This window comes from Hydractinia symbiolongicarpus, chromosome 1, assembly GCF_029227915.1.
Source record: "Hydractinia symbiolongicarpus strain clone_291-10 chromosome 1, HSymV2.1, whole genome shotgun sequence".
In the NCBI taxonomy this organism is placed as follows: Eukaryota; Metazoa; Cnidaria; class Hydrozoa; order Anthoathecata; family Hydractiniidae; genus Hydractinia; species Hydractinia symbiolongicarpus.
In genome coordinates this window covers 512,445-536,561 of record NC_079875.1, presented here as the reverse complement: position 1 = coordinate 536,561, position 24,117 = coordinate 512,445, and positions in this window count along the sequence as shown.

The following is a 24,117-nucleotide window of genomic DNA, read 5'->3' as shown; positions in this document are numbered from 1 at the left end:
ATCGCCGGCAAACGAAAACCTGCGATTTCCCGTAAATCCCGGACTCGGCCTGTAAAGTCAAAAGTATACAAAAAAAGTACCCAGGGAGTAAACTCATTTCCCGAACGATTTTTCAAATTATTTCTTCACCACTAGAACGAATGAGACTTGTAGTTTTTCAAAATGTTTTCATTTTTGATGAGACGCTGAATAAAAGAAGTTTAATCGCCGGCAAACGAAAACCCTCCATTTCCCGTAAACCCTGGACTCGGTCCGTATAGTCAAAAGTATACAGAGAAAGTACCCAGGGAGTAAACTCATTTCCCGAACGATTTTTTAAATTACTTTTTCACCACTATAACGCATGAGACTTGTAGTTTTCAAAAATGTTTTCATTTTTGATGAGACGCTAAATAAAAGAAGTTTAATCACCGGCAAACGAAAACCTGCGATTTCCCGTAACTCCCGGACTCGGCCTGTAAAGTCAAAAGTATACAGAGAAAGTACCCAGGGAGTAAACTCATTTCCCGAACGATTTTTTAAATTACTTTTTCACCACTAAAACGCATGAGACTTGTAGTTTTCAAAAATGTTTTCATTTTTGATGAGACGCTGAATAAAAGAAGTTTAATCGCCGGCAAACGAAAAACTGCGATTTCCCGTAAATCCCGGACTCGGCCTGTAAAGTCAAAAGTATACAAAAAAAGTACCCAGGGAGTAAACTCATTTCCCGAACGATTTTTCAAATTATTTCTGCACTACTAGAACGAATGAGATTTGTAGTTTTTCAAAATGTTTTCATTTTTGATGAGACGCTGAATAAAGGAAGTTTAATCGCCGGCAAACGAAAACACGACATTTCCCGTAAACCCTGGACTCGGTCCGTATAGTCAAAAGTATACAGAGAAAGTACCCAGGGAGTAAACTCATTTCCCGAACGATTTTTTAAATTACTTTTTCACCACTAAAACGCATGAGACTTGTAGTTTTCAAAAATGTTTTCATTTTTGATGAGACGCTGAATAAAAGAAGTTTAATCGCCGGCAAACGAAAACCTGAGATTTCCTGTAAATCACAGACTCGGCCCGTATAGTCAAAAGTATACAAACAAAGTACCCAGGGAGTAAACTCATTTCCCGAACGATTTTTTAAATTTTTATTTCACCACTAAAGCCCATGAGACTTGTAGTTTTTAAAAGTGTTTTCATTTTTGATGAGACGCTGAATAAATGGAGTTTAATCGCCGGCAAACGAAAACCCGCCATTTCCCGTAAACCCCGGACTCGGCCTGTATAGTCAAAAGTATACAAAGAAAGTACCCAGGTAGTAAACTCATTTCCCGAACGACTTTTTAAGTTACTTTTTCACCACTAAAACGCATGAGACTTGTAGTTTTCAAAAATGTTTTCATTTTTGATGAGACGCTGAATAAAAGAAGTTTAATCGCCGTCAAACAAAAACCCGCGGCTTCCCGTAACTCCCGGACTCGGCCCGTATAGTCAAAAGTATAAAAAGAAAGTACCCAGGGAGTAAACTCATTTCCCGAACGATTTTTCAAATTATTTCTGCACCATTAGAACGAATAAGACTTTTAGTTTTCCAAAATGTTTTCACTTTTAATGAGACGCTTAATGAAAGAGGTTTAATCGCCGGGAAACAAAAACCCGCGATTTCCCGTAAATCCCGGGCTTGTCCCGTTTAGTCGAATGTATACAAAGAAAGTACCCTGTGAGTAAACTTATTTCCAGAACGATTTTTTAAATTATCTTTTCACCACTAAATCGCATGAGACTTGTAGTTTTCAAAAATGTTTTCATTTTTGATGAGACGCTGAATAAAAGAAGTTTAATCGCCGGCAAACGAAAACCTGCGATTTCCCGTAAATCCCAGACTCGGCCCGTATAGTTAAAAGTATACAAATAAAGTACCCAGGGAGTAAACTCATTTCCCGAACGATTTTTTAAATTATTATTTCACCACTAAAGCCCATGAGACTTGTAGTTTTTAAAAATGTTTTCATTTTTGATGAGACGCTGAATAAAAGAAGTTTAATCGCCGGCAAACGAAAACCTGAGATTTCCTGTAAATCCCAGGCTCGGTCCGTATAGTCAAAAGTATACAAACAAAGTACCCAGGGAGTAAACTCATTTCCCGAACGATTCTTCAAATTATTTCTGCACCACTAGAACGAATGAGACTTGTAGTTTTCCAAAATGTTTTCATTTTTAATGAGATGCTTAATGAAAGAGGTTTAATCGCCGGCAAACGAAAACCCGCGATTTCCCGTAAATCCCGGGCTTGTCCCGTATAGTCGAATGTATACAAAGAAAGTACCCTGTGAGTAAACTCATTTCCAGAACGATTTTTTAAATTATCTTTTCACCACTAAATCGCATGAGACTTGAAGTTTTCAAAAATGTTTTCATTTTTGATGAGACGCTGAATAAAAGGAGTTTAATCGCCGGCAAACGAAAACCTGAGATTTCCTGTAAATCCCAGACTCGGCCCGTATAGTCAAAAGTATGCAAACAAAGTACCCAGGGAGTAAACTCATTTCCCGAACGATTTTTTAAATTATTATTTCACCACTAAAGCCCATGAGACTTGTAGTTTTTAAAAGTGTTTTTATTTTTGATGAGGCGCTGAATAAATGGAGTTTAATCGCCGGCAAACGAAAACTCGCCATTTCCCGTAAACCCCGGACTCGGCCCGTATAGTCAAAAGTATACAAAGAAAGTACCCAGGGAGTAAACTCATTTCCCGAACAATTTTTTAAGTTACTTTTTTACCACTAAAACACATGAGACTTGTAGTTTTCAAAAATGTTTTCATTTTTGATGAGACGCTGAATAAAAGAAGTTTAATCACCGGCAAACGAAAACCTGCGATTTCCCGTAAATCCCGGACTCGGCCTGTAAAGTCAAAAGTATACAAAAAAGTACCCATGGAGTAAACTCATTTCCCGAACGATTTTTTAAATTATTATTTCACCACTAAAGCCCATGAGACTTGTAGTTTCTAAAAATGTTTTCATTTTTGATGAGACGCTGAATAAAAGAAGTTTAATCGCGGGCAAACGAAAACCCACGACTTCCCGTAACTCCCGGACTCGGCCCGCATAGTCAAAAGTATAAAAAGAAAGTACCCAGGGAGTAAACTCATTTCCCGAACGATTTTTCAAATTATTTCTGCACCACTAGAACGAATGAGACTTGTAGTTTTTAAAAATGTTTTCATTTTTGATGAGACGCTGAATAAAGGAAGTTTAATCGCCGGCAAACGAAAACCGGCCATTTCCCGTAAACCCCGGACTCGGCCGGTATAGTCAAAAGCATACAAAGAAAGTACCCAGGGAGTAAACTCATTTCCCGAACGATTTTTTAAATTATTTTTTCACCACTAAAACGCATGAGACTTGTAGTATCAAAAATGTTTTCATTTTTGATGAGACGCTGAATAAAAGAAGTTTAATCGCCGGCAAACAAAAAACTGCGATTTCCCGTAAATCCCAGACTCGGCCCGTATAGTCAAAAGTATACAAAGAAAGTACCCAGGGAGAAAACTCATTTCCCGAGCGATTTTTTAAATTATTATTTCACCACTAAAGCCCATGAGACTTGTAGTTTTTAAAAATGTTTTCATTTTTGATGAGACGCTGAATAAAAGAAGTTTAATCTCCGGCAAACGAAAACCCGCCATTTCCCGTAAACCCCGGACTCGGCCCGTATATTTAAAAGCATACAAAGAAAGTACCCAGGGAGTAAACTCATTTCCCGAACGATTTTTTAAATTATTTTTTCACCACTAAAACGCATGAGACTTGTAGTTTTCAAAAATGTTTTCATTTTTGATGAGACGCTGAATAAAAGCAGTTTAATCACCGGCAAACGAAAACCTGCGATTTCCCGTAAATCCCGGACTCGACCCGTATAGTCAAAAGTATACAAAGAAAGTACCCAGGGAGTAAACTCCTTTCCCGAACGATTTTTCAAATTATTTCTGCACCATTAGAACGAATAAGACTTTTAGTTTTCCAAAATGTTTTCACTTTTAATGAGACGCTTAATGAAAGAGGTTTAATCGCCGGCAAACGAAAACCCGCGATTTCCCGTAAATACCGGGCTTGTCCCGTATAGTCGAATGTATACAAAGAAAGTACCCTGTGAGTAAACTTATTTCCAGAACGATTTTTTAAATTATATTTTCACCACTAAATCGCATGAGACTTGTAGTTTTCAAAAATGTTTTCATTTTTGATGAGACGCTGAATAAAAGAAGTTTAATCGCCGGCAAACGAAAACCTGCGATTTCCCGTAAATCCTAGACTGGGCCCGTATAGTTAAAAGTATACAAATAAAGTACCCAGGGAGTAAACTCATCTTCCGAACGATTTTTTAAATTATTATTTCACCACTAAAGCCCATGAGACTTTTAGTTTTTAAAAATGTTTTCATTTTTGATGAGACGCTGAATAAAAGAAGTTTAATCGCCGGCAAACGAAAACCCGCCATTTCCCGTAAACCCTGGAGTCGGCCCGTATAGTCAAAAGTATACGAAGAAAGTACCCAGGGAGTAAACTCATTTCCCGAACGATTTTTTAAATTATTTTTTCACCACTAAAACGCATGAGACTTGTAGTTTCAAAAATGTTTTCATTTTTGATGAGACGCTGAATAAAAATGTTTAATCGCCGGCAAACGAAAACTTGCGATTTCCTGTAAATCCCGGACTCGGCCTGTAAAGACAAAAGTATACAAAAAAAGTACCCAGGGAGTAAACTCATATCCCGAACGATTTTTTAAATTATTATTTCACCACTAAAGCTCATGAGACTTGTAGTTTTTAAAAATGTTTTCATTTTTAAAGAGACGCTTAATGAAAGAGGTTTAATCGCCGGCAAACGAAAACCAGCGATTTCCCCTAAAACCCGGGCTTGGCCCGTGTAGTCGAATGTATACAAAGAAAGTACCCTGTGAGTAAACTCATTTACAAAACGATTTTTTAAATTATCTTTTCACCACTAAAACGCTTGAGACTTGTAGTTTTCAAAAATGTTTTCATTTTTGTAGAGACGCTGAATAAAAGAAGTTTAATCGCCGGCAAACGAAAACCGGCGATTTCCCGTAAATCCCGGACTCGGCCTGTAAAGACAAAAGTATACAAAAAAAGTACCCAGGGAGTAAACTCATTTCCCGAACGATTTTTCAAATTATTTCTGCACCATTAGAACGAATAAGACTTTTAGTTCTCCAAAATGTTTTCACTTTTAATGAGACGCTTAATGAAAGAGGTTTAATCGCCGGCAAACGAAAACCCGCAATTTCCCGTAAACCCACGGCCTTGTCCCGTATAGTCGAATGTATACAAAGAAAGTACCCTGTGAGTAAACTTATTTCCAGAACGATTTTTTAAATTATCTTTTCACCACTAAATCGCATGAGACTTGTAGTTTTCAAAAATGTTTTCATTTTTGAAGAGACGCTGAATAAAAGAAGTTTAATCGCCGGCAAACGAAAACCTGCGATTTCCCGTAAATCCCAGACTCGGCCCGTATAGTTAAAAGTATACAAATAAAGTACCCAGGGAGTAAACTCATTTCCCGAACGATTTTTTAAATTATTATTTCACCACTAAAGCCCATGAGACTTGTAGTTTTTAAAAATGTTTTCATTTTTGATGAGACGCTGAATAAAAGAAGTTTAATCGCCAGCAAACGAAAACCTGAGATTTCCTGTAAATCACAGACTCGGCCCGTATAGTCAAAAGTATACAAACAAAGTACCCAGGGAGTAAACTCATTTCCCGAACGATTTTTTAAATTATTATTTTACCACTAAAGCCCATGAGACTTGCAGTTTTTAAAAATGTTTTCATTTTTGATGAGACGCTGAAAAAAAGAAGTTTAATCGCCGGCAAACGAAAACCCGCGATTTCCCGTAAACCCACGGGCTTGTCCCGTATAGTCGAATGTATACAAAGAAAGTACCCTGTGAGTAAACTTATTTCCAGAACGATTTTTTAAATTATTATTTCACCACTAAAGCCCATGAGACTTGTAGTTTTTAAAAGTGTTTTCATTTTTGATGAGACGCTGAAAAAATGGAGTTTAATCGCCGGCAAACGAAAATCCGCCATTTCCCGTAAACCCCGGACTCGGCCCGTATAGTCAAAAGTATACAAAGAAAGTACCCAGGGAGTAAACTCATTTCCCGAACGATTTTTCAAATTATTTCTGCACCACTGGAACGAATGAGACTTGTAGTTTTCCAAAATGTTTTCATTTTTAATGAGACGCTTAATGAAAGAGGTTTAATCGCCGGCAAACGAAAACCCGCGATTTCCCGTAAATCCCGGGCTTGTCCCGTATAGTCGAATGTATACAAAGAAAGTACCCTGTGAGTAAACTCATTTCCAGAACGATTTTTTAAATTATCTTTTCACCACTAAATCGCATGAGACTTGTAGTTTTCAAAAATGTTTTTATTTTTGATGAGACGCTGAATAAAAGAAGTTTAATCGCCGGCAAACGAAAACCTGCGATTTCCCGTAAATCCCAGACTAGGCCCGTATAGTCAAAAGTATACAAAGAAAGTACCCAGGGAGTAAACACATTTGCCGCGCGATTTTTTAAATTATTATTTCACCACTAAAGCCCATGAGACTTGTAGTTTTTAAAAATGTTTTCATTTTTGATGAGACGCTGAATAAAAGAAGTTTAATCGCCGGCAAACGAAAACCCGCCATTTCCCGTAAACCTCGGACTCGGCCCGTATAGTCAAAAGCATTCAAAGAAAGTACCCTGGGAGTAAACTCATTTCCCGAACGATTTTTAAAATTATTTTTTCACCACTAAAGCGCATGAGACTTGTAGTTTTCAAAAATGTTTTCATTTTTGATGAGACGCTGAATAAAAGAAGTTTTATCGCCGTCAAACGGAAACCCGCGACTTCCCGTAACTCCCGGACTCGGCCCGTATATTCAAAAGTATAAAAAGAAAGTACCCAGGGAGTAAACTCATTTCCCGAACGATTTTTCAAATTATTTCTGCACCATTAGAACGAATAAGACTTTTAGTTTTCCAAAATGTTTTCACTTTTAATGAGACGCTTAATGAAAGAGGTTTAATCGCCGGCAAACGAAAACCCGCGATTTCCCGTAAACCCACGGGCTTGTCCCGTATAGTCGAATGTATACAAAGAAAGTACCCTGTGAGTAAACTCATTTCCAGAACGATTTTTTAAATTATCTTTTCACCACTAAATCGCATGAGACTTGAAGTTTTCAAAAATGTTTTCATTTTTGATGAGACGCTGAATAAAAGGAGTTTAATCGCCGGCAAACGAAAACCTGAGATTTCCTGTAAATCCCAGACTCGGCCCGTATAGTCAAAAGTATGCAAACAAAGTACCCAGGGAGTAAACTCATTTCCCGAACGATTTTTTAAATTATTATTTCACCACTAAAGCCCATGAGACTTGTAGTTTTTAAAAGTGTTTTTATTTTTGATGAGGCGCTGAATAAATGGAGTTTAATCGCCGGCAAACGAAAACTCGCCATTTCCCGTAAACCCCGGACTCGGCCCGTATAGTCAAAAGTATACAAAGAAAGTAACCAGGGAGTAAACTCATTTCCCGAACAATTTTTTAAGTTACTTTTTTACCACTAAAACACATGAGACTTGTAGTTTTCAAAAATGTTTTCATTTTTGATGAGACGCTGAATAAAAGAAGTTTAATCACCGGCAAACGAAAACCTGCGATTTCCCGTAAATCTCGGACTCGGCCTGTAAAGTCAAAAGTATACAAAAAAGTACCCATGGAGTAAACTCATTTCCCGAACGATTTTTTAAATTATTATTTCACCACTAAAGCCCATGAGACTTGTAGTTTCTAAAAATGTTTTCATTTTTGATGAGACGCTGAATAAAAGAAGTTTAATCGCGGGCAAACGAAAACCCACGACTTCCCGTAACTCCTGGACTCGGCCCGCATAGTCAAAAGTATAAAAAGAAAGTACCCAGGGAGTAAACTCATTTCCCGAACGATTTTTCAAATTATTTCTGCACCACTAAAACGAATGAGACTTGTAGTTTTTAAAAATGTTTTCATTTTTGATGAGACGCTGAATAAAGGAAGTTTAATCGCCGGCAAACGAAAACCGGCCATTTCCCGTAAACCCCGGACTCGGCCGGTATAGTCAAAAGCATACAAAGAAAGTACCCAGGGAGTAAACTCATTTCCCGAACGATTTTTTAAATTATTTTTTCACCACTAAAACGCATGAGACTTGTAGTTTTCAAAAATGTTTTCATTTTTGATGAGACGCTGAATAAAAGAAGTTTAATCGCCGGCAAACAAAAAACTGCGATTTCCCGTAAATCCCAGACTCGGCCCGTATAGTCAAAAGTATACAAAGAAAGTACCCAGGGAGAAAACTTATTTCCCGAGCGATTTTTTAAATTATTATTTCACCACTAAAGCCCATGAGACTTGTAGTTTTTAAAAATGTTTTCATTTTTGATGAGACGCTGAATAAAAGAAGTTTAATCTCCGGCAAACGAAAACCCGCCATTTCCCGTAAACCCCGGACTCGGCCCGTATATTTAAAAGCATACAAATAAAGTACCCAGGGAGTAAACTCATTTCCCGAACGATTTTTTAAATTATTTTTTCACCACTAAAACGCATGAGACTTGTAGTTTTCAAAAATGTTTTCATTTTTGATGAGACGCTGAATAAAAGCAGTTTAATCACCGGCAAACGAAAACCTGCGTTTTCCCGTAAATCCCGGACTCGACCCGTATAGTCAAAAGTATACAAAGAAAGTACCCAGGGAGTAAACTCCCTTCCCGAACGATTTTTCAAATTATTTCTGCACCATTAGAACGAATAAGACTTTTAGTTTTCCAAAATGTTTTCACTTTTAATGAGACGCTTAATGAAAGAGGTTTAATCGCCGGCAAACGAAAACCCGCGATTTCCCGTAAATACCGGGCTTGTCCCGTATAGTCGAATGTATACAAAGAAAGTACCCTGTGAGTAAACTTATTTCCAGAACGATTTTTTAAATTATATTTTCACCACTAAATCGCATGAGACTTGTAGTTTTCAAAAATGTTTTCATTTTTGATGAGACGCTGAATAAAAGAAGTTTAATCGCCGGCAAACGAAAACCTGCGATTTCCCGTAAATCCCAGACTGGGCCCGTATAGTTAAAAGTATACAAATAAAGTACCCAGGGAGTAAACTCATCTTCCGAACGATTTTTTAAATTATTATTTCACCACTAAAGCCCATGAGACTTTTAGTTTTTAAAAATGTTTTCATTTTTGATGAGACGCTGAATAAAAGAAGTTTAATCGCCGGCAAACGAAAACCCGCCATTTCCCGTAAACCCTGGAGTCGGCCCGTATAGTCAAAAGTATACGAAGAAAGTACCCAGGGAGTAAACTCATTTCCCGAACGATTTTTTAAATTATTTTTTCACCACTAAAACGCATGAGACTTGTAGTTTCAAAAATGTTTTCATTTTTGATGAGACGCTGAATAAAAAATGTTTAATCGCCGGCAAACGAAAACTTGCGATTTCCTGTAAATCCCGGACTCGGCCTGTAAAGACAAAAGTATACAAAAAAAGTACCCAGGGAGTAAACTCATATCCCGAACGATTTTTTAAATTATTATTTCACCACTAAAGCTCATGAGACTTGTAGTTTTTAAAAATGTTTTCATTTTTAAAGAGACGCTTAATGAAAGAGGTTTAATCGCCGGCAAACGAAAACCAGCGATTTCCCCTAAAACCCGGGCTTGGCCCGTGTAGTCGAATGTATACAAAGAAAGTACCCTGTGAGTAAACTCATTTACAAAACGATTTTTTAAATTATCTTTTCACCACTAAAACGCTTGAGACTTGTAGTTTTCAAAAATGTTTTCATTTTTGTAGAGACGCTGAATAAAAGAAGTTTAATCGCCGGCAAACGAAAACCGGCGATTTCCCGTAAATCCCGGACTCGGCCTGTAAAGACAAAAGTATACAAAAAAAGTACCCAGGGAGTAAACTCATTTCCCGAACGATTTTTCAAATTATTTCTGCACCATTAGAACGAATAAGACTTTTAGTTCTCCAAAATGTTTTCACTTTTAATGAGACGCTTAATGAAAGAGGTTTAATCGCCGGCAAACGAAAACCCGCAATTTCCCGTAAACCCACGGCCTTGTCCCGTATAGTCGAATGTATACAAAGAAAGTACCCTGTGAGTAAACTTATTTCCAGAACGATTTTTTAAATTATCTTTTCACCACTAAATCGCATGAGACTTGTAGTTTTCAAAAATGTTTTCATTTTTGAAGAGACGCTGAATAAAAGAAGTTTAATCGCCGGCAAACGAAAACCTGCGATTTCCCGTAAATCCCAGACTCGGCCCGTATAGTTAAAAGTATACAAATAAAGTACCCAGGGAGTAAACTCATTTCCCGAACGATTTTTTAAATTATTATTTCACCACTAAAGCCCATGAGACTTGTAGTTTTTAAAAATGTTTTCATTTTTGATGAGACGCTGAATAAAAGAAGTTTAATCGCCAGCAAACGAAAACCTGAGATTTCCTGTAAATCACAGACTCGGCCCGTATAGTCAAAAGTATACAAACAAAGTACCCAGGGAGTAAACTCATTTCCCGAACGATTTTTTAAATTATTATTTTACCACTAAAGCCCATGAGACTTGTAGTTTTTAAAAATGTTTTCATTTTTGATGAGACGCTGAATAAAAGAAGTTTAATCGCCGGCAAACGAAAACCTGCGATTTCCCGTAAATCCCAGACTCGGCCCGTATAGTTAAAAGTATACAAATAAAGTACCCAGGGAGTAAACTCATTTCCCGAACGATTTTTTAAATTATTATTTCACCACTAAAGCCCATGAGACTTGTAGTTTTTAAAAATGTTTTCACTTTTAATGAGACACTTAATGAAAGAGGTTTAATCGCCGGCAAACGAAAACCCGCAATTTCCCGTAAACCCACGGCCTTGTCCCGTATAGTCGAATGTATACAAAGAAAGTACCCTGTGAGTAAACTTATTTCCAGAACGATTTTTTAAATTATCTTTTCACCACTAAATCGCATGAGACTTGTAGTTTTCAAAAATGTTTTCATTTTTGAAGAGACGCTGAATAAAAGAAGTTTAATCGCCGGCAAACGAAAACCTGCGATTTCCCGTAAATCCCAGACTCGGCCCGTATAGTTAAAAGTATACAAATAAAGTACCCAGGGAGTAAACTCATTTCCCGAACGATTTTTTAAATTATTATTTCACCACTAAAGCCCATGAGACTTGTAGTTTTTAAAAATGTTTTCATTTTTGATGAGACGCTGAATAAAAGAAGTTTAATCGCCAGCAAACGAAAACCTGAGATTTCCTGTAAATCACAGACTCGGCCCGTATAGTCAAAAGTATACAAACAAAGTACCCAGGGAGTAAACTCATTTCCCGAACGATTTTTTAAATTATTATTTTACCACTAAAGCCCATGAGACTTGCAGTTTTTAAAAATGTTTTCATTTTTGATGAGACTCTGAAAAAAAGAAGTTTAATCGCCGGCAAACGAAAACCCGCGATTTCCCGTAAACCCACGGGCTTGTCCCGTATAGTCGAATGTATACAAAGAAAGTACCCTGTGAGTAAACTTATTTCCAGAACGATTTTTTAAATTATTATTTCACCACTAAAGCCCATGAGACTTGTAGTTTTTAAAAGTGTTTTCATTTTTGATGAGACGCTGAAAAAATGGAGTTTAATCGCCGGCAAACGAAAATCCGCCATTTCCCGTAAACCCCGGACTCGGCCCGTATAGTCAAAAGTATACAAAGAAAGTACCCAGGGAGTAAACTCATTTCCCGAACGATTTTTCAAATTATTTCTGCACCACTGGAACGAATGAGACTTGTAGTTTTCCAAAATGTTTTCATTTTTAATGAGACGCTTAATGAAAGAGGTTTAATCGCCGGCAAACGAAAACCCGCGATTTCCCGTAAATCCCGGGCTTGTCCCGTATAGTCGAATGTATACAAAGAAAGTACCCTGTGAGTAAACTCATTTCCAGAACGATTTTTTAAATTATCTTTTCACCACTAAATCGCATGAGACTTGTAGTTTTCAAAAATGTTTTTATTTTTGATGAGACGCTGAATAAAAGAAGTTTAATCGCCGGCAAACGAAAACCTGCGATTTCCCGTAAATCCCAGACTAGGCCCGTATAGTCAAAAGTATACAAAGAAAGTACCCAGGGAGTAAACACATTTGCCGCGCGATTTTTTAAATTATTATTTCACCACTAAAGCCCATGAGACTTGTAGTTTTAAAAAATGTTTTCATTTTTGATGAGACGCTGAATAAAAGAAGTTTAATCGCCGGCAAACGAAAACCCGCCATTTCCCGTAAACCCCGGACTCGGCCCGTATAGTCAAAAGCATTCAAAGAAAGTACCCTGGGAGTAAACTCATTTCCCGAACGATTTTTAAAATTATTTTTTCACCACTAAAACGCATGAGACTTGTAGTTTTCAAAAATGTTTTCATTTTTGATGAGACGCTGAATAAAAGAAGTTTTATCGCCGTCAAACGGAAACCCGCGACTTCCCGTAACTCCCGGACTCGGCCCGTATATTCAAAAGTATAAAAAGAAAGTACCCAGGGAGTAAACTCATTTCCCGAACGATTTTTCAAATTATTTCTGCACCATTAGAACGAATAAGACTTTTAGTTTTCCAAAATGTTTTCACTTTTAATGAGACGCTTAATGAAAGAGGTTTAATCGCCGGCAAACGAAAACCCGCGATTTCCCGTAAACCCACGGGCTTGTCCCGTATAGTCGAATGTATACAAAGAAAGTACCCTGTGAGTAAACTTATTTCCAGAACGATTTTTTAAATTATCTTTTCACCACTAAATCGCATGAGACTTGTAGTTTTTAAAAATGTTTTCATTTTTGATGAGACGCTGAATAAAAGAAGTTTAATCGCCGGCAAACGAAAACCTGCGATTTCCCGTAAATCCCAGACTCGGCCCGTATAGTTAAAAGTATACAAATAAAGTACCCAGGGAGTAAACTCATTTCCCGAACGATTTTTTAAATTATTATTTCACCACTAAAGCCCATGAGACTTGTAGTTTTTAAAAATGTTTTCATTTTTGATGAGACGCTGAATAAAAGAAGTTTAATCGCCGGCAAACGAAAACCTGAGATTTCCTGTAAATCACAGACTCGGCCCGTATAGTCAAAAGTATACAAACAAAGTACCCAGGGAGTAAACTCATTTCCCGAACGATTTTTTAAATTATTATTTTACCACTAAAGCCCATGAGACTTGCAGTTTTTAAAAATGTTTTCATTTTTGATGAGACGCTGAAAAAAAGAAGTTTAATCGCCGGCAAACGAAAACCCGCGATTTCCCGTAAACCCACGGGCTTGTCCCGTATAGTCGAATGTATACAAAGAAAGTACCCTGTGAGTAAACTTATTTCCAGAACGATTTTTTAAATTATCTTTTCACCACTAAATCGCATGAGACTTGTAGTTTTCAAAAATGTTTTCATTTTTGATGAGACGCTGAATAAAAGAAGTTTAATCGCCGGCAAACGAAAACCTGCGATTTCCCGTAAATCCCAGACTCGGCCCGTATAATTAAAAGTGTACAAATAAAGTACCCAGGGAGTAAACTCATTTCCCGAACGATTTTTTAAATTATTATTTCACCACTAAAGCCCATGAGACTTGTAGTTTTTAAAAATGTTTTCATTTTTGATGAGACGCTGAATAAAAGAAGTTTAATCGCCGGCAAACGAAAACCTGAGATTTCCTGTAAATCACAGACTCGGCCCGTATAGTCAAAAGTATACAAACAAAGTACCCAGGGAGTAAACTCATTTCCCGAACGATTTTTTAAATTATTATTTTACCACTAAAGCCCATGAGACTTGCAGTTTTTAAAAATGTTTTCATTTTTGATGAGACGCTGAAAAAAAGAAGTTTAATCGCCGGCAAACGAAAACCTGAGATTTCCTGTAAATCACAGACTCGGCCCGTATAGTCAAAAGTATACAAACAAAGTACCCAGGGAGTAAACTCATTTCCCGAACGATTTTTTAAATTATTATTTTACCACTAAAGCCCATGAGACTTGCAGTTTTTAAAAATGTTTTCATTTTTGATGAGACGCTGAAAAAAAGAAGTTTAATCGCCGGCAAACGAAAACCCGCGATTTCCCGTAAACCCACGGGCTTGTCCCGTATAGTCGAATGTATACAAAGAAAGTACCCTGTGAGTAAACTTATTTCCAGAACGATTTTTTAAATTATCTTTTCACCACTAAATCGCATGAGACTTGTAGTTTTCAAAAATGTTTTCATTTTTGATGAGACGCTGAATAAAAGAAGTTTAATCGCCGGCAAACGAAAACCTGCGATTTCCCGTAAATCCCAGACTCGGCCCGTATAATTAAAAGTGTACAAATAAAGTACCCAGGGAGTAAACTCATTTCCCGAACGATTTTTTAAATTATTATTTCACCACTAAAGCCCATGAGACTTGTAGTTTTTAAAAATGTTTTCATTTTTGATGAGACGCTGAATAAAAGAAGTTTAATCGCCGGCAAACGAAAACCTGAGATTTCCTGTAAATCACAGACTCGGCCCGTATAGTCAAAAGTATACAAACAAAGTACCCAGGGAGTAAACTCATTTCCCGAACGATTTTTTAAATTATTATTTTACCACTAAAGCCCATGAGACTTGCAGTTTTTAAAAATGTTTTCATTTTTGATGAGACGCTGAAAAAAAGAAGTTTAATCGCCGGCAAACGAAAACCCGCGATTTCCCGTAAACCCACGGGCTTGTCCCGTATAGTCGAATGTATACAAAGAAAGTACCCTGTGAGTAAACTTATTTCCAGAACGATTTTTTAAATTATCTTTTCACCACTAAATCGCATGAGACTTGTAGTTTTCAAAAATGTTTTCATTTTTGATGAGACGCTGAATAAAAGAAGTTTAATCGCCGGCAAACGAAAACCTGCGATTTCCCGTAAATCCCAGACTCGGCCCGTATAATTAAAAGTATACAAATAAAGTACCCAGGGAGTAAACTCATTTCCCGAACGATTTTTTAAATTATTATTTCACCACTAAAGCCCATGAGACTTTTAGTTTTTAAAAATGTTTTCATTTTTGATGAGACGCTGAATAAAAGAAGTTTAATCGCCGGCAAACGAAAACCTGAGATTTCCTGTAAATCACAGACTCGGCCCGTATAGTCAAAAGTATACAAAGAAAGTACCCAGGGAGTAAACTCATTTCCCGAACGATTTTTTAAATTATTATTTTACCACTAAAGCCCATGAGACTTGCAGTTTTTAAAAATGTTTTCATTTTTGATGAGACGCTGAATAAAAGAAGTTTAATCGCCGGCAAACGAAAACCCGTGATTTCCCGTAAACCCACGGGCTTGTCCCGTATAGTCGAATGTATACAAAGAAAGTACCCTGTGAGTAAACTTATTTCCAGAACGATTTTTTAAATTATCTTTTCACCACTAAATCGCATGAGACTTGTAGTTTTCAAAAATGTTTTCATTTTTGATGAGACGCTGAATAAAAGAAGTTTAATCGCCGGCAAACGAAAACCTGCGATTTCCCGTAAATCCCAGACTCGGCCCGTATAGTTAAAAGTATACAAATAAAGTACCCAGGGAGTAAACTCATTTCCCGAACGATTTTTTAAATTATTATTTCACCACTAAAGCCCATGAGACTTGTAGTTTTTAAAAATGTTTTCATTTTTGATGAGACGCTGAATAAAAGAAGTTTAATCGCCGGCAAACGAAAACCGGCGATTTCCCGTAAATCCCGGACTCGGCCTGTAAAGACAAAAGTATACAAAAAAAGTACCCAGGGAGTAAACTCATTTCCCGAACGATTTTTTAAATTATTATTTTACCACTAAAGCCCATGAGACTTGTAGTTTTTAAAAATGTTTTCATTTTTGATGAGACGCTGAATAAAAGAAGTTTAATCGCCGTCAAACGGAAACCCGCGACTTCCCGTAACTCCCGGACTCGGCCGGTATAGTCAAAAGTATAAAAAGAAAGTACCCAGGGAGTAAACTCATTTCCCGAACGATTTTTCAAATTATTTCTGCACCATTAGAACGAATAAGACTTTTAGTTTTCCAAAATATTTTCACTTTTAATGAGACGCTTAATGAAAGAGTTTTAATCGCCGGCAAACGAAAACCCGCGATTTCCCGTAAACCCACGGGCTTGTCCCGTATAGTCGAATGTATACAAAGAAAGTACCCTGTGAGTAAACTTATTTCCAGAACGATTTTTTAAATTATCTTTTCACCACTAAATCGCATGAGACTTGTAGTTTTCAAAAATGTTTTCATTTTTGATGAGACGCTGAATAAAAGAAGTTTAATCGCCGGCAAACGAAAACCTGCGATTTCCCGTAAATCCCAGACTCGGCCCGTATAGTTAAAAGTATACAAATAAAGTACCCAGGGAGTAAACTCATTTCCCGAACGATTTTTTAAATTATTATTTCACCACTAAAGCCCATGAGACTTGTAGTTTTTAAAAATGTTTTCATTTTTGATGAGACGCTGAATAAAAGAAGTTTAATCGCCGGCAAACGAAAACCGGCGATTTCCCGTAAATCCCGGACTCGGCCTGTAAAGACAAAAGTATACAAAAAAAGTACCCAGGGAGTAAACTCATTTCCCGAACGATTTTTTAAATTATTATTTTACCACTAAAGCCCATGAGACTTGTAGTTTTTAAAAATGTTTTCATTTTTGATGAGACGCTGAATAAAAGAAGTTTAATCGCCGTCAAACGGAAACCCGCGACTTCCCGTAACTCCCAGACTCGGCCGGTATAGTCAAAAGTATAAAAAGAAAGTACCCAGGGAGTAAACTCATTTCCCGAACGATTTTTCAAATTATTTCTGCACCATTAGAACGAATAAGACTTTTAGTTTTCCAAAATGTTTTCACTTTTAATGAGACGCTTAATGAAAGAGTTTTAATCGCCGGCAAACGAAAACCCGCGATTTCCCGTAAGCCCACGGGCTTGTCCCGTATAGTCGAATGTATACAAAGAAAGTACCCTGTGAGTAAACTTATTTCCAGAACGATTTTTTAAATTATCTTTTCACTACTAAATCGCATGAGACTTGTAGTTTTCAAAAATGTTTTCATTTTTGATGAGACGCTGAATAAAAGAAGTTTAATCGCCGGCAAACGAAAACCTGCGATTTCCCGTAAATCCCAGTCTCGGCCCGTATAGTTAAAAGTATACAAATAAAGTACCCAGGGAGTAAACTCATTTCCCGAACGATTTTTTAAATTATTATTTCACCACTAAAGCCCATGAGACTTGTAGTTTTTAAAAATGTTTTCATTTTTGATGAGGCGCTGAATAAAAGAAGTTTAATCGCCGGCAAACGAAAACCGGCGATTTCCCGTAAATCCCGGACTCGGCCTGTAAAGACAAAAGTATACAAAAAAAGTACCCAGGGAGTAAACTCATTTCCCGAACGATTTTTTAAATTATTATTTTACCACTAAAGCCCATGAGACTTGTAGTTTTTAAAAATGTTTTCATTTTTGATGAGACGCTGAATAAAAGAAGTTTAATCGCCGTCAAACGGAAACCCGCGACTTCCCGTAACTCCCGGACTCGGCCCGTATAGTCAAAAGTATAAAAAGAAAGTACCCAGGGAGTAAACTTATTTCCCGAACGATTTTTCAAATTATTTCTGCACCATTAGAACGAATAAGACTTTTAGTTTTCCAAAATGTTTTCACTTTTAATGAGACGCTTAATGAAAGAGATTTAATCGCCGGCAAACGAAAACCCGCGATTTCCCGTAAAACCACGGGCTCGTCCCGTATAGTCGAATGTATACAAAGAAAGTACCCTGTGAGTAAACTTATTTCCAGAACGATTTTTTAAATTATCTTTTCACCACTAAATCGCATGAGACTTGTAGTTTTCAAAAATGTTTTCATTTTTGATGAGACGCTGAATAAAAGAAGTTTAATCGCCGGCAAACGAAAACCTGCGATTTCCCGTAAATCCCAGACTCGGCCCGTATAGTTAAAAGTATACAAATAAAGTACCCAGGGAGTAAACTCATTTCCCGAACGATTTTTTAAATTATTATTTCACCACTAAAGCCCATGAGACTTGTAGTTTTTAAAAATGTTTTCATTTTTGATGAGACGCTGAATAAAAGAAGTTTAATCGCCGGCAAACAAAAACCTGAGATTTCCTGTAAATCACAGACTCGGCCCGTATAGTCAAAAGTATACAAACAAAGTACCCAGGGAGTAAACTCATTTCCCGAACGATTTTTTAAATTATTATTTTACCACTAAAGCCCATGAGACTTGTAGTTTTTAAAAATGTTTTCATTTTTGATGAGACGCTGAATAAAAGAAGTTTAATCGCCGGCAAACGAAAACCCGCGATTTCCCGTAAATCCCAGACTCGGCCCGTATAGTTAAAAGTATACAAATAAAGTACCCAGGGAGTAAACTCATTTCCCGAACGATTTTTTAAATTATTATTTTACCACTAAAGCCCATGAGACTTGTAGTTTTTAAAAATGTTTTCATTTTTGATGAGACGCTGAATAAAAGAAGTTTAATCGCCGTCAAACGGAAACCCGCGACTTCCCATAACTCCCGGACTCGGCCCGTATAGTCAAAAGTATAAAAAGAAAGTACCCAGGGAGTAAACTCATTTCCCGAACGATTTTTCAAATTATTTCTGCACCATTAGAACGAATAAGACTTTTAGTTTTCCAAATTGTTTTCACTTTTAATGAGACGCTTAATGAAAGAGTTTTAATCGCCGGCAAACGAAAACCCGCGATTTCCCGTAAACCCACGGGCTTGTCCCGTATAGTCGAATGTATACAAAGAAAGTACCCTGTGAGTAAACTTATTTCCAGAACGATTTTTTAAATTATTATTTCACCACTAAAGCCCATGAGACTTGTAGTTTTTAAAAGTGTTTTCATTTTTGATGAGACGCTGAATAAAAGAAGTTTAATCGCCGGCAAACGAAAACCCGCGATTTCCCGTAAACCCACGGGCTTGTCCCGTATAGTCGAATGTATACAAAGAAAGTACCCTGTGAGTAAACTTATTTCCAGAACGATTTTTTGAATTATCTTTTTACCACTAAATCGCATGAGACTTGTAGTTTTCAAAAATGTTTTCATTTTTGATGAGACGCTGAATAAAAGAAGTTTAATCGCCGGCAAACGAAAACCTGCGATTTCCCGTAAATCCCAGACTCGGCCCGTATAGTTAAAAGTATACAAATAAAGTACCCAGGGAGTAAACTCATTTCCCGAACGATTTTTTAAATTATTATTTCACCACTAAAGCCCATGAGACTTGTAGTTTTTAAAAATGTTTTCATTTTTGATGAGACGCTGAATAAAAGAAGTTTAATCGCCGGCAAACGAAAACCGACGATTTCCCGTAAATCCCGGACTCGGCCTGTAAAGACAAAAGTATACAAAAAAAGTACCCAGGGAGTAAACTCATTTCCCGAACGATTTTTTAAATTATTATTTTACCACTAAAGCCCATGAGACTTGTAGTTTTTAAAAATGTTTTCATTTTTGATGAGACGCTGAATAAAAGAAGTTTAATCGCCGTCAAACAGAAACCCGCGACTTCCCGTAACTCCCGGACTCGGCCCGTATAGTCAAAAGCATAAAAAGAAAGTACCCAGGAAGTAAACTCATTTCCCGAACGATTTTTCAAATTATTTCTGCACCATTAGAACGAATAAGACTTTTAGTTTTCCAAAATGTTTTTACTTTTAATGAGACGCTTAATGAAAGAGTTTTAATCGCCGGCAAACGAAAACCCGCGATTTCCCGTAAACCCACGGGCTTGTCCCGTATAGTCGAATGTATACAAAGAAAGTACCCTGTGAGTAAACTTATTTCCAGAACGATTTTTTAAATTATTATTTCACCACTAAAGCCCATGAGACTTGTAGTTTTTAAAAGTGTTTTCATTTTTGATGAGACGCTGAATAAATGGAGTTTAATCGCCGGCAAACGAAAACCCGCCATTTCCCGTAAACCCCGGACTCGGCCCGTATAGTCAAAAGTATACAAAGAAAGTACCCAGGGAGTAAACTCATTTCCCGAACGATTTTTCAAATTATTTCTGCACCACTGGAACGAATGAGACTTGTAGTTTTCCAAAATGTTTTCATTTTTAATGAGACGCTTAATGAAAGAGGTTTAATCGCCGGCAAACGAAAACCCGCAATTTCCCGTAAATCCCGGGCTTGTCCCGTATAGTCGAATGTATACAAAGAAAGTACCCTGTGAGTAAACTTCTTTCCAGAACGATTTTTTAAATTATCTTTTCACCACTAAATCGCATGAGACTTGTAGTTTTCAAAAATGTTTTATTTTTGATGAGACGCTGAATAAAAGAAGTTTAATCGCCGGCAAACGAAAACCTGCGATTTCCCGCAAATCCCAGACTCGGCCCGTATAGTTAAAAGTATACAAATAAAGTACCCAGGGAGTAAACTCATTTCCCGAACGATTCTTTAAATTATTTTTTCACCACTAAAACGCATGAGACCTGTAGTTTTCAAAAATGTTTTCATTTTAGATGAGACGCTGAATAAAAGAAGTTTAATCACCGGCAAACGAAAACCTGCGATTTCCCGTAAATCCCGGACTCGGGCTGTAAAGTCAAAAGTATACAAAAAAAGTACCCATGGAGTAAACTCATTTCCCGAACGATTTTTTAAATTATTATTTCACCACTAAAGCCCATGAGACTTGTAGTTTCTAAAGATGTTTTCATTTTTGATGAGACGCTGAATAGAAGAAGTTTAATCGCCGGCAAACGAAAACCCGCGACTTCCCGTAACTCCCGGACTCGGCCCGTATAGTCAAAAGTATAAAAAGAAAGTACCCAGGGAGTAAACTCATTTCCCGAACGATTTTTCAAATTATTTCTGCACCACTGGAACGAATGAGACTTGTAGTTTTCCAAAAGGTTTTCATTTTTAATGAGACGCTTAATGAAAGAGGTTTAATCGCCGGCAAACGAAAACCCGCGATTTCCCATAAATCCCGGGCTTGTCCCGTATAGTCGAATGTATACAAAGAAAGTACCCTGTGAGTAAACTCATTTCCAGAACGATTTTTTAAATTATCTTTTCACCACTAAATCGCATGAGACTTGTAGTTTTCAAAAATGTTTTTATTTTTGATGAGACGCTGAATAAAAGAAGTTTAATCGCCGGCAAACGAAAACCTGCGATTTCCCGTAAATCGCAGACTCGGCCCGTATAGTCAAAAGTATACAAAGAAAGTACCCAGGGAGTAAACACATTTGCCGAGCGATTTTTTAAATTATTATTTCACCACTAAAGCCCATGAGACTTGTAGTTTTTAAAAATGTTTTCATTTTTGATGAGACGCTGAATAAAGGAAGTTTAATCGGCGGCAAACGAAAACAGGCCATTTCCCGTAAACCCCGGACTCGGCCCGTATAGTCAAAAGCATACAAAGAAAGTACCCAGGGAGTCAACTCATTTCCCGAACGATTTTTTAAATTATTTTTTCACCACTAAAACGCATGAGACTTGTAGTTTTCAAAAATGTTTTAATTTTTGATGAGACGCTGAATAAAAGAAGTTTAATCGCCGGCAAACGAAAACCGGCGATTTCCCGTAAATCCCGGACTCGGCCTGTAAAGTCAAAAGTATACAAAAAAAATACCCAGGGAGTAAACTCATTTCCCGAACGATTTTTCAAATTATTTCTGCACCATTAGAACGAATAAGACTTTTAGTTTTCCAAAATGTTTTTACTTTTAATGAGACGCTTAATGAAAGAGGTTTAAACGCCGGCAAAGGAAAACCCGCGATTTCCCGTAAATCCCGGGCTTGTCCCGTATAGTCGAATGTATACAAAGAAAGTACCCTGTGAGTAAACTTATTTCCAGAACGATTTTTTAAATTATCTTTTCACTACTAAATCGCATGAGACTTGTAGTTTTCAAAAATGTTTTCATTTTTGATGAGACGCTGAATAAAAGAAGTTTAATCGCCGGCAAACGAAAACCTGCGATTTCCCGTAAATCCCAGACTCGGCCCGTATAGTTAAAAGTATACAAATAAAGTACCCAGGGAGTAAACTCATTTCCCGAACGATTTTTTAAATTATTATTTCACCACTAAAGCCCATGAGACTTGTAGTTTTTAAAAATGTTTTCATTTTTGATGAGACGCTGAATAAAAGAAGTTTAATCGCCGGCAAACGAAAACCCGCCATTTCCCGTAAACCCTGGAGTCGGACCGTATAGTCAAAAGTATACAAAGAAAGTACCCAGGGAGTAAACTCATTTCCCGAACGATTTTTTAAATTATTTTTTCACCACTAAAACGCATGAGACTTGTAGTTTCCAAAAATGTTTTCATTTTTAATGAGACGCTTAATAAAAAAAGTTTAATCGCCGGCAAACGAAAACCCGCGATTTCCCGTAAATCCCGGGCTTGGCCCGTATAGTCAAAAGTATAAAAAGAAAGTACCCAGGGAGTAAACTCATTTCCCGAACGATTTTTCAATTTATTTCTGCACCACTAGAACGAATGAGACTTGTAGTTTTTAAAAATGTTTTCATTTTTGATGAGACGCTGAATAAAAGAAGTTTAATCGCCGTCAAACGGAAACCCGCGACTTCCCGTAACTCCCGGACTCGGCCTGTATAGTCAAAAGCATAAAAAGAAAGTACCCAGGGAGTAAACTCATTTCCCGAACGATTTTTCAAATTATTTCTGCACCATTAGAACGAATAAGACTTTTAGTTTTCCAAAATGTTTTCACTTTTAATGAGACGCTTAATGAAAGAGTTTTAATCGCCGGCAAACGAAAACCCGCGATTTCCCGTAAACCCACGGGCTTGTCCCGTATAGTCGAATGTATACAAAGAAAGTACCCTGTGAGTAAACTTATTTCCAGAACGATTTTTTAAATTATTATTTCACCACTAAAGCCCATGAGACTTGTAGTTTTTAAAAGTGTTTTCATTTTTGATGAGACGCTGAATAAATGGAGTTTAATCGCCGGCAAACAAAAACCCGCCATTTCCCGTAAACCCCGGACTCAGCCCGTATAGTCAAAAGTATACAAAGAAAGTACCCAGGGAGTAAACTCATTTCCCGAACGATTTTTCAAATTATTTCTGCACCACTGGAACGAATGAGACTTGTAGTTTTCCAAAATGTTTTCATTTTTAATGAGACGCTTAATGAAAGAGGTTTAATCGCCGGCAAACGAAAACCCGCGATTTCCCGTAAATCCCGGGCTTGTCCCGTATAGTCGAATGTATACAAAGAAAGTACCCTGTGAGTAAACTCATTTCCAGAACGATTTTTTAAATTATCTTTTCACCACTAAATCGCATGAGACTTGTAGTTTTCAAAAATGTTTTTATTTTTGATGAGACGCTGAATAAAAGAAGTTTAATCGCCGGCAAACGAAAACCTGCGATTTCCCGTAAATCCCAGACTCGGCCCGTATAGTCAAAAGTATACAAAGAAAGTACCCAGGGAGTAAACACATTTGCCGAGCGATTTTTTAATATATTATTTCACCACTAAAGCCCATGAGACTTGTAGTTTTTAAAAATGTTTTCATTTTTGATGAGACGCTGAATAAAAGAAGTTTAATCGCCGGCAAACGAAAACCCGCCATTTCCCGTAAACCCCGGACTCGGCCCGTATAGTCAAAAGCATTCAAAGAAAGTACCCAGGGAGTAAACTCATTTCCCGAACGATTTTTTAAATTATTTTTTCACCACTAAAACGCATGAGACTTGTAGTTTTCAAAAATGTTTTCATTTTTGATGAGACGCTGAATAAAAGAAGTTTAATCGCCGGCAAACGAAAACCGGCGATTTCCCGTAAATCCGGGACTCGGCCTGTAAAGTCAAAAGTATACAAAAAAAGTACCAAGGGAGTAAACTCTTTTCCCGAACGATTTTTCAAATTATTTCAGCACCATTAGAACGAATAAGACGTTTA